This window comes from Aythya fuligula, chromosome 4, assembly GCF_009819795.1.
Source record: "Aythya fuligula isolate bAytFul2 chromosome 4, bAytFul2.pri, whole genome shotgun sequence".
NCBI lineage: Eukaryota > Metazoa > Chordata > Aves > Anseriformes > Anatidae > Aythya > Aythya fuligula.
In genome coordinates, this window is record NC_045562.1 from 68386282 (window position 1) to 68397052 (window position 10771).

The window sequence follows — 10771 nt, forward strand, 5'->3', positions numbered from 1 at the left end:
CTCCATGCATCAGAGAGCTGAGGGATGTGGGCTGCCATGGGGGATTTCTCAGTTATGGGCTTGTTGTGGGACTTATCGTGATAGTGGCACTTCTTGATGGCCTTCAACCATGAACCAAAGTCACCAGACAGGCTTTCAGGACTCATCCATGGCCAAGACATCTCTGCCTTCCAGGAGGCCATGTCCCACCACAGCATTGGTCCTGGTGGCCTCACGCCTCCACCAGCCCAGTAGGCCCCAATACAGGTGGCTTGGCAGGCCCCTGCAGACATCCTGACAGCACCCTGCACCACCAACCTTCACACTGACCCTCAGGCCCCCACAGACAAGATTTTAAAGCCTGCTGATGGTTTTGTTGAGAATTTGATTTATCTTTGTACTGAAACTGCAATGCTCCAAAGGAGTCCTGTATGGACAGTCAAGCTCAGCTCTATTTTATTTTTGTCTCTCTCCTAAAAGATATGGAGTATCAAAAGCAGAGATTTCCCTGCCAGACATAGTGCTTATCTGCCCTGCATAACAGGCTGTTGGATAGCGGATCAAGTCCTGCAACACACAAACAGATTTCCTATCCCACACCTGGAAGGTCTGTGAGATGACTCATCCAAAAACCACCAGCTCCTCGGGTGTCTTGAGTGCAGCTACAGCATAAAGCAGCAGTGGCCTAGTTTGGGCTAGGTTATGGGCTATATTCCTCCCAAAGCATTTTCTGTCACCAAAGGGTGCTTTGGTCCTGTCAGTTTTTCCTACCTGGTTCTCTTTCTGATGATTTGGCTCCTTTCACTATACCTTTCCCTACCCTTTATTTGTTACATATGCTTATTTTTAAAACAAGCATTATTCTGAACCACAGTTTTCTGGATATCACATTTCCTTTTTCTAAACCTCCTGACACTGCTTACTGCTCCTGTTTATGCCTAATGCTGTCAGCTGCACAGTAATTACAAAGGAATGCGCTAGTTCCTTGAACACGTGTGGAAATCATGTCCTTCTGTGTATGCCATTCACATAGTAATTAAAATTTTTCAGTTTTCCTCCAGCTAGATGACGGTACTCATTTTTTTTCTTGGACAAAACATTTTTTTTTCTGTTTTTCTAAATGCCCCTTGCATAGTAGGATCAGTTTTGAATAACTGGATGAGAAAATTGCCAAGCACCACAAAGATAGGAAAAGGCAGACAGAAAACTTGCAGAGATTAGCAGAGATCTGGAAAGCTTCCAGACCAATGCTGGGAGTTTGATCACTCACAGGAGAGGTGACAGAGGTGAGCGGTGCAGAGGAAGGTTGTTTTTTCCATGGGGCTGCCTTCCTGTGTTGACCTTCAAGAGCACACATGGATTGACCTAGCCCTGGCTGCTCACCGTGCCTCTCCAAAATGCTCCAACTCTGGTTGTGCACACACTGGAGAGCTTTACAGGTGGATAGAATATGAGGAAGGGCACCTCAGAGCCATGGGTGGCAGCAGATTCCTGGCCTTCTATTCCAGTTCCTGGCCTTCTATTTTCCCCCATGGCATTGCTGGCATCCACTGCACCACCAAGTGTCCTGGCAGCCCCCAGAGGGGTGGCTCCATGTGAGACAAATGTGCGCATGGGACCCCACTGCAGGTGGTAGAAAGCCTCTTGGCTTGCAAACAAGCCATGGTCCCTGCAGGAAGCATAGGCCGTGATGCTGAAATGCAGCCCAACACAAGCATTTTGCAGTAACAGAGCAGGGAAAACGCAAAGCACCTTCAGAGAGAAACAACCTGGCCAGGATGATGGTCATGGATATGCCCTGTGTCAAAAATGAACCAATGATCCTGACTTTCCCCCTCAATTCAAATTGTCCCTAATGCACTGTTGACAGAGTAATGAAAGATATCATCTGAGAGGCTCTGAACCAGGCACCAGTGACCTAAGTACAGTGTCACTGCCAGGTCACCACGAAGATGAAAGGAAAAGTGCCCACCTTGCTCTGGGCCCTGCTTCTCCTCAGCCATGTCACTTGCCACATGTCCCCAGTGCCACAGGAAGAGAAGGGAAGCAGAGAGATGGTGTCTCTGGGCTGATGGCCAGTCTGCTCCTCTCCATGTTGGGTGCCAGACAGCCTGAACCAAGGCAGGAGGAAGCTGAAGGAATAAGGGAGAAACTGTTGGAAGGGAGAGCAAATGGAGTGGGAGTGGGAATAGGATGGGGACCCAGCACGGTGGCTGCAGGCTTGACAGGGCACCCTGGAGTAGGCCACCTCAAAGATCTTTTTAACCCCCACGTTATTGAAGCCTGAGACATGATCTAGTGGGAGCGAATAGAAGAAAGCTATAGGAAGTAAAGAAGCAGGGAAAAACGAGTGACGGGAAGGGAAAAGTGTTTTGTAGTATTTTTTTTTTTTGGGGGGGGGGTGGAATGCAGTGAAAAAAGGAGCAAGGGGAACAAATAACAGAGAAAAGTGAGTTGGGAGAGGTGGCAGGGGCACAGCAAAACTCTGCTGTAGACTGAGGGTTGCTGGTTATCCCACAAAATCCCAAGTACCAGACCCACAGGGACCAGGGCCCAGTGCCTGGAAGTCCAGCAGCCAAGAGACATGCTGGAAGTTGTGAGGGTTGGCACCATCTCCCCGTGACATGCCAGGCGGTGCCGATGCCAGAAACCTGGAGTAACTCTTGGTAAGGAAATAATCACTGCTCTCCTTAGGCGATGGGAGGAGCAGCAACTGTCCCTCATGTAGAGCAAATTCACCTCATCACCAGCCGTCAGAGGAGAGTCCCCAGGCAGTGGAGAAGAAAATGTCGCTGCAGGGAGGCAGCCTGTGTCAAAAAGTCCAGCAAGAGAAGAAAAAAAGAGCCGGGAAGGGCATGCTTGTAATGTGGTGGGCAGAAGATTGAAGGCTTTGCTTATCTGGGGTGACTAAGTCGGCTGGTGTCTCTGCAGGCCAAGTGGAAGTGCACTACAAAGGCACCGTGGTGTCTAACGGAGATGAGTGCTCGACATGTTTGTAACACAAGGACGCTGGTAACGGGCTGGCTGCTAATTTAATTTGTTCACGGGTGATGGGTACATGGGTTTCCTGTGTATTTACTTGGGTTTTCATGCAGTCGTAAGGAGCTTTACAAGCTGTGAACATCCGCAGTTTTGAATTATTTTTACAGCTACAGGAGGCTTTTCAGATTAGTGTTACCTGCAACTTGAAGATTAAGGACTTTCTGCGCCAAAACCTTTAGGGTCTTAAGGGAGGTGTGTAGCAGGGTCTAAGAGGGGCAAGCACACACAGCAGGAATGCTGGGCTTCACCCCAACACACACCTTTCCTGAACCGTCCTCCCCATTCCCACTTGTACAGCTCTCCACACTGAACAATCCAGCTGATTTTGGAGGAGCTTTTACGTCACATCTGAAGCTGAGGGATCCCAAAAACTCACCAAAGTCCAGATGTCTCCAAAGGCCTTGCACCTCAAGATATCTTAGCAATTTGACGGCAGCCCCAACCAAGAAGCCCATCCATCTGGCCCTGGTGTGGGTGATGTTGATTTTCTCCAACTGGTAAAACCATAAAAGTGGGTGGTACCCATGGGGAAATATCCACAGAACTACTGCAGACCATGGGGTCTGGGAGGATGGTGTCTATGCTTGCCTTGGCACAAAGCACAGCGTGGTAAATTTGGCCCATTTCAGGGTTTCTCCTCAGAAGCAGAGAGCCAGCCCTTGAGGCTGCTATCTTTTCTTCTCCATAATGGCTTTTGGTCTGGTAACATGAGTTGGCACTGGGACTTTCTGCTGAGAAAATTGATAACAATATCCTTTGCTCTTCTGAGCTGCAGCTGGAATTGTTCAGAGGTTGAAATAAGTCCTTTGATTATTGCCTCCCATTGTTCGGAGGCACTGGTTTGATAAGGTACATTGAAGTCAGTGGAGTAAACCAATTCATACCAACTAATGATGAGGCCTGCTATTGTTCTGGGGCGATTTGCACTGCGATAATTTCCAAGGCATTTGGATGCAATGTTTAATTAATTCTGGTGAGTGATTTAAACTCCAGTCAATTGCTGCTAACCTGAGATAGGGCTATTTGTATAATTTCAGTATAATCGTCTTCTCCCTTGCATTAATTAACACATGCCAGCATTACACTGACAGCTTCTTAACACTTGTCTGCCATTTCTTCCAAATCTCTCTCTCCCATTTCCCTCTGGACAATATGTAAAAAAAAAAAAAAAAAAAAAAAAAAAGGATTCTTTTTAAAAGCCCTTCATTTTCTTACTATTGCTCTGTATGCAGTGGTATGGGCTTGTACCAAGACCAGTTGGTCCCAGCTTTGGTGAATGATTGATGAAGGAGCAATTGGGTCTTACCAGCCTACAAATCCATCATGAAATCCAGAAGCCAGAAATCCTGCTAATGATGACAGGATTTGGAAGCTGGAAAGAGCCCAGGGCAAGGAAAACATTTTGGGGTAAAATCAGTAAATAATTTCACCCATTTTATGGGTGGAAAAGTAACTGCACGGGGGGGTTGGGCAGTTTACTCTTTTGGGTAGCGCTGAAGTGGTTCATGCTCTGTGTTGCTCTAAGGACACTATATGTTTCATAGTGTATCACGAACCAATATATCTGTAATTTCTGGAAAACATTTTTCAATCCCTGGGTTTATTTCTCATCATCTTTGAGCCTGCCACTATATTTCAGCAATGAACTTTTCATGAGCAATACCACACTTTCTAAACATCTTTGCAGTGTTTCATCTGAATTCCTATAAAAATTTTCTCAATCATTTTTAGCAGAGGCTTTTGTTTTCTCTGTGACTCAGAGACCCACCTTTACCTCAGCAGTGAATGACACTGAGTCCTCTTGAATTCACGTTCTCTGTCTCATGGCATGGGTCAGATACATCCCACCAGACCTCAGATGTCCAAGTCAGATACTTATCCTGTCTGTGGCCCCTCTATAGTCAGTTATTGGAGAAAGTGGCCCCTCCACATGGCTAGCTCATTCACTGATTTGGTTCCTGATATTTTAACTGTTTCTGTTACTGAAAGTTAATCTAGGAAGAATCTGGTCCAAAATAACCCCTCAGGTTTTACTGCTTGGTCTTTAGGTTTGCTGTCCGCCACCTAATCATCAAGTAACTGCTGTGGCTTAAACAAATGGCTCTCCAGAGATCACCTCACTCATCCTCTGCCACAAGAACAGAATCTGTCTTTAAATCATAACTCTCCTGCCACACAAATCTCTGCAGTGTGATTTTGCAGAGGTAAATGCAGGCTTCAGGAAGAGGTTGTTCACAGTCCACTCTTCAGAAGTAGTTCACAATTGACCAACGGTGGCTTTGCAACATCCATGGCTGCAAGCTCACATCATCTGAAGGGAACACCAGCCTCCCCAGACCGGGTCGTGTGGCTGTTGTCACTCCAACATCCCTTTGCCTTGCAGCCCTTTGGCTGGCACACAATTTTCTGAGTCAGTGGCACTTGTGCTCCTTGCCCTTGCACAGTGATTGTCATTTCTCAAATTATCAGTAGTCCTTTCTCTCCCGCTGCCTCTGCGTCTTAAAATAGCCAGTAGAGCTCTGCACCCTGCAGAGAGGATGACTTTGCTCTTAAACTATTTCCATGGCATGCAGGTAAAGAAGTACAGGAACAATTGTCTGAAAAGGAGTTCTCACAATAACCTTCTCAGACTTGTGTGGAGGTAACTATGCTCCTCTTAGATGTGTACCAAGCTTTGACTAACTTGGTTAAGGACAGCCGTGGAGCTCTGGCCTGCCTGTCTCCGAGCCAATGGCTTGGACTGATGTCTGCATTTAGCTCAGCTCCACTCCGAGTATTCAGAGTTTCTGTAAAAATCAAGTATCAGTTGCAATGAGCTGGTTAGCTTTCCTAAAACATGCACAGAAGAACACTAACAAGGAGAGCCAGAAACTTTTCATCATTAGAAAATTTTTAAAAGACCCATCTTGTGCCCAGAAGTATTCGGTAGAAATTGCACAAAGCCAAGGGGTTTGATTAGCTGCTCTCCAAGTGCTACATCATAGAACAGCATTTCTGCTTACCCTAATTCACCAGTGTTTAGGAATGCAACACACTGTAGCATTTTGCCTCTTCTGATGTGGTTCCTAAAATGCTTTTAGACCTTTTAGACAAGCTGCAGGTCACTTTGCATCCCATTTTCCTGGTTAACTAAATTCTCACCACATTATGCTTCTGCAGGCCAGCAAATGTATTCAGAATTGATCATCAAAAATATTTTCATAGGGCTCTATGAACAATATTCATTAAAATACCCTCACTATCCTGTGTAAAGAAACAGCCCAAATCAGAGATCCACTTTTGTAAAGCTTTTGCGGAAAAAAAATAGAAGTGCATAAAGAATGTTTCTGATAGAGGAAAAAATAACTAAGTAGATGAGTATCTGGGAAGTACAGCCCTGTTATTAAAACACGGGGCAGGGAGATGGATGTCCGTGATGTATTTCCAGCCTGCCACAGATTTCCCATATGACTGCAGACAAATTGCTTGCAGTGGATTTTCAAAACTGGCTTGCAACTTCTGTGTGACACTTTCCAAAGACAGACACTTAATTTTTAATCTTGAAACCCAGAGTCCTGGGCTATATTTGCTTTGCCTGATCAGCCTCCAGAGCAGGCTTCAGCTCAGTGTGTTCACCTCCTGCCCACCACAACCCCGCGGCCAAGTCCAGGCTGCCTGCTGACAGCCTGGCCAGGAGGTTCAGCCCTACTGCTCCGGCTGGCTGGACCTGTCGAAACAGATCTGTTGGGTGTACTCCATGTTTAATGAGCCTGATCCACCTGGCAGTGCTGAGAGCCAAGGCTCAGAGCTCCTGCACAGCATCTCTCCAACTCACAGACAAGCAATTGCAAGCCCAGCACTGCTAGTCTGTGGGGAAAGACCTGCACGGTGGTAATTCCAAAGTGAGGATATTTGGCAGTAGGCTTTGGTCATATCAAGTGCTTAAAAATGAAATAATCTGCTCGCTAGCATCCCAAACTGGACACTCAAACTTAAAGAGCGTATCAAACCTCGGTCCACATCTCATCTCCTTTGCAGGTACAAGGGGGATGGCCATGGTACTAAACTCCCAGTCTGCTACCAAAAGCAGTAATATTTGTGAAGTGCCAAAATGCCAAAGAGTTCAAAAGACATGCCCAGGAGAAAGCAACTAATTCTGTATTCAGAGCAGGGTTGAAAGATGGGCGTTAAATAAGACACAGGACCCTTCCACTGAACAATGGGGATAGAAGAGATTATTGACTAGCTGCTCACTAATTGAGCATCATCCTTTTTGAGTATTAAATGAGGCAGAGGACTAGAGGAAACAATGTGTGTAATTATAGTCTGTCTTCAAATGCATATGCATGGAAGGGCCTGAATTAACGTTGCACAAACAATATTAGTGCTGACATTTCCTGGATGTTGCATGCTAAGTTTTCATACACTTTTCTAACATACTCTGTTAGAGAGCAGGGTCTCTCTTCTGGTCTTCTACTCTGCAGTATTATTTGGACCAAAGGAAATGGAAAACAGAGGGGATAATAAACGCTTCCTTCAATTCTCAAACAGCATTCCTCCTCCACTTTGCATTGGTGGGAAATACAGCACAGAACAAATGAGAACGGGGCCCTTGGCACCAGCACTGGGAACCCAAGAACTGGGGTCTCCCAGAATCACAGTTCCTAATTCGGGTTGTGACTTGACTGTGCCTTTGTTTTCCTAGTTACACAATAACAATGTAGAATCAATTTTCTCAAGGGATTTTCAAGGCCTCATTAATGTTTGGTGACACCATTCATTAAGAACTTGGGAAGAGCAGCTTTGTGGCTTGCAGCTGAACACCTGATCTCTTGGTCCTCACTCAATCATAATTACCATTGATTGACTGGTCACATTACCCCCAGTACATGCAGCCCTGCACACACATGCTAGAATAAGCCATGGTGAGAGGATCTGGTTTTGCTACAAGTAGGAAAATCCCCCTTGGACAACACTCTCACATGCTATCATTGGCCACAGTTAAGGAAAAAAAAAAAAAGAATTAATGCATCAGTGTCAAATATTTATATATTTCAGACCAGAAATATCCTCAAGGAAAAAAAAAAAAAAAAAAGCAAGAGAGAAAAGAAGCAAGAAGTCAAGGACCTAAGAAAGGAGGAGATCATTTATAAGAGATGGGCAGTTCATATATCTGTAAGAATGAATAGATCGAGTCAAATGGTCCTTGTGATACAGCACAATAGTCTATTGTCTCAGTGCCTATAAATCAGCCCCTCGCAGCCTGTGCTTTGAGAGCCAGATGTTCATTATTAAACACTGTCCTGTGCTCCCTCTTGCGTCTCCTCGCCAGCCCTGTTCCGTGCCGTGCGCTGCCATTCCCACCTGGATAAACCCGTGGCGGTGACTGATCCTGGGAGGGTGCTGCAAGAACCACCCACCTGAAAAGAGCAGTTATTTCAGCTCAGCGCAGCCTTACCTTGAGCAGCGTTCAGGTCTGATTCCCACTGATGCCCAGCATGGTGCATGAGCCTGAGCAGTGCTCAAATGCATCCCGTGTTTGCCTGGATCTGCACAGTGAGGAGAGCTGGGTACCTGCCTCTTCCAGAGGGTGCTGAGGTTGAAACCACTCCTAAGAATCCTCCACTGAAATAGCGCAACCTGGGATGTAAAATGGTAAACCCGAGCAGGCACATATGCTATTTGTTTATTTTCAGTGCTTCACTCAGCTTGGGCAATGAGCGGAGAACAATTAATTTCTCTTGGCTCCAAGTCAACCTCTTCCTCTGCTGGCAGAGGGACGTGGTGTTTGCATTGCAAGGCACAATGTAAAACCTTAGCTAGAAGGGCCAGGGCTGGTCACCTAGAAGAAGGCAATTACTTTTTGAATAAGCATCCATCCCCAAAACTGGCTACCTGCCCTTACAGAGAGTGACTTTCTTGCAAGTGGAGGGTGACAGGATAATACAGATAAGCCCACAGAAGGTCCTGCAGTCACACTAGTACCATGGGCAGGCACTGACTTCAACTGTTCCAAATGGATGGCTTTTGCTCAAAAATCTGATGCTGGGGAGGTGACAGCCTCCCTGAGCAGCCTGGTGCAGTGCACCTCGAGCACTGGTGTTGGAAAGCCAGGTTTGGAGGGTTGTACCCACATATCCTGTCCCCTGAGACTGGTTTATCCTCCTCCTGTTTGGAGATTTCTCTCACATCAGTGATGTTCAGTGGGTTACTGCACTTAAAAGTTTCTTGTTTGGTGATATGCCTGTTGTATAGAACTAAATTCCCCTTTTCCCCCATTTGTTTGCTGCTCCTGTCCTCTCTCATGGGGCAAAATGGTTAGACTGGGGTGGGATCACTTGTGTGGGGGAAAACAGTTTTGTGCTCCCAGACCCCTCCTGAGCACATGGCAGTACTGCCAGGCTCTTATTTAATGGTGCTTTACAAAAAGGGGCACAGAGGAGAAATTAAAGCCCCAAGACAAGTGGCATAAACTGGTGGCAGGCATATGCCTCTCCTTGCTGAGTCCCCATCAAAAATAAACACCAAAGGCCTCGTGCAGGCGGTATCTGACTGAAGGTGAACATTAATAGGATGAAGTCTGGCCATGCAGAGCATCTGTGGCAGCTTGTATAAAAATGTAATTTACCAAGCAAGCAAAATAGGGAAAAAAATCACACTGCAGATAAGGACAGATTGAAACAAAAGCTATCTGGGTGCAGAGATCAGAAGCTTTGAAGATATGATAGCATTAACAGAAGATGGTGCATTTGGGAATAGCTGCCTCATTTAAGAGATTAACAATGAAGAAAGCAGTGGTTATAATATATGGGAGGGAATACACCCCTCCTCTTAATGATAACAAGACAGATGATATTCCCCAAATTCGTGCCACTTTTGGCTGTAACTGTGTAAGAACTGGGGATTGCTCCAGAGCATATGAACCAAGTGTGCGCTCCGATGCACATCCTCTCATGAACATGCCACAGGCTATGATTAAGTGCCTAAAAGCATTTGTGAACAGAAAAATGATATGTGTCTGATGTGGCTGTGTCCTACTGATTCTGCTCTGAAAAGGGATTTTCAAATACTGGTGCCATGTGGCTTACCTGCATGGTTTTTAGTGCTCCCCACTGCCTGCACGCAGCACAGCGGTTGCATTTCCAGCTTTCTGGAGTCTTTATTTATTCAGGTGCAGACACGTGGGTCTGCAGGGGACTGCTTTCTTGTGTTCATGGCACAGCTTAACACCTGGGGCAGTCTGAAAGCACTGCAGAAATGTTCTGGGGTGCTGTGCAGAAAAGTTGCTGTGCCTAGAACAAACTAGAAAGCAGTTTTCCCAAATCTGGACCCTGCTCTGGGCTCATATCCAACCTATATTCCCCTGACAGCACTCCTGCTTGGCGTGCAGGCCTGGAAGGGAGAAGGAAGCAGGCTGAGAAAGAAAGAAAAAAAAAGAAATAAAAAAATCAAAAATAAAAATAAAAAAGGAAAACCAACAAATCAGCACTGAACTAAACCCCTCGTTCCTCCTGGAGCCAAAACCAAGCCATGCTGTGGAGCTCTCTCCAGGGCACTACCAGGCTGGCTGTGGGCACCTTGGCCATTGCTCAGGCTGCTCCTCTGCTGTCCCTGAGCTCACCTTGACATTGCACAGCCTGCACTTACCTCTTCAGCTTCCCCTGTTGCTGCTCTGCCTATTTCCACAGCCCGCACTGACTGCCGAACCTCTCCAACTCATACGCCTGGCAGTGCATCGCGACCCCTCCCCACCAAGGTTCACGAGCTGCAC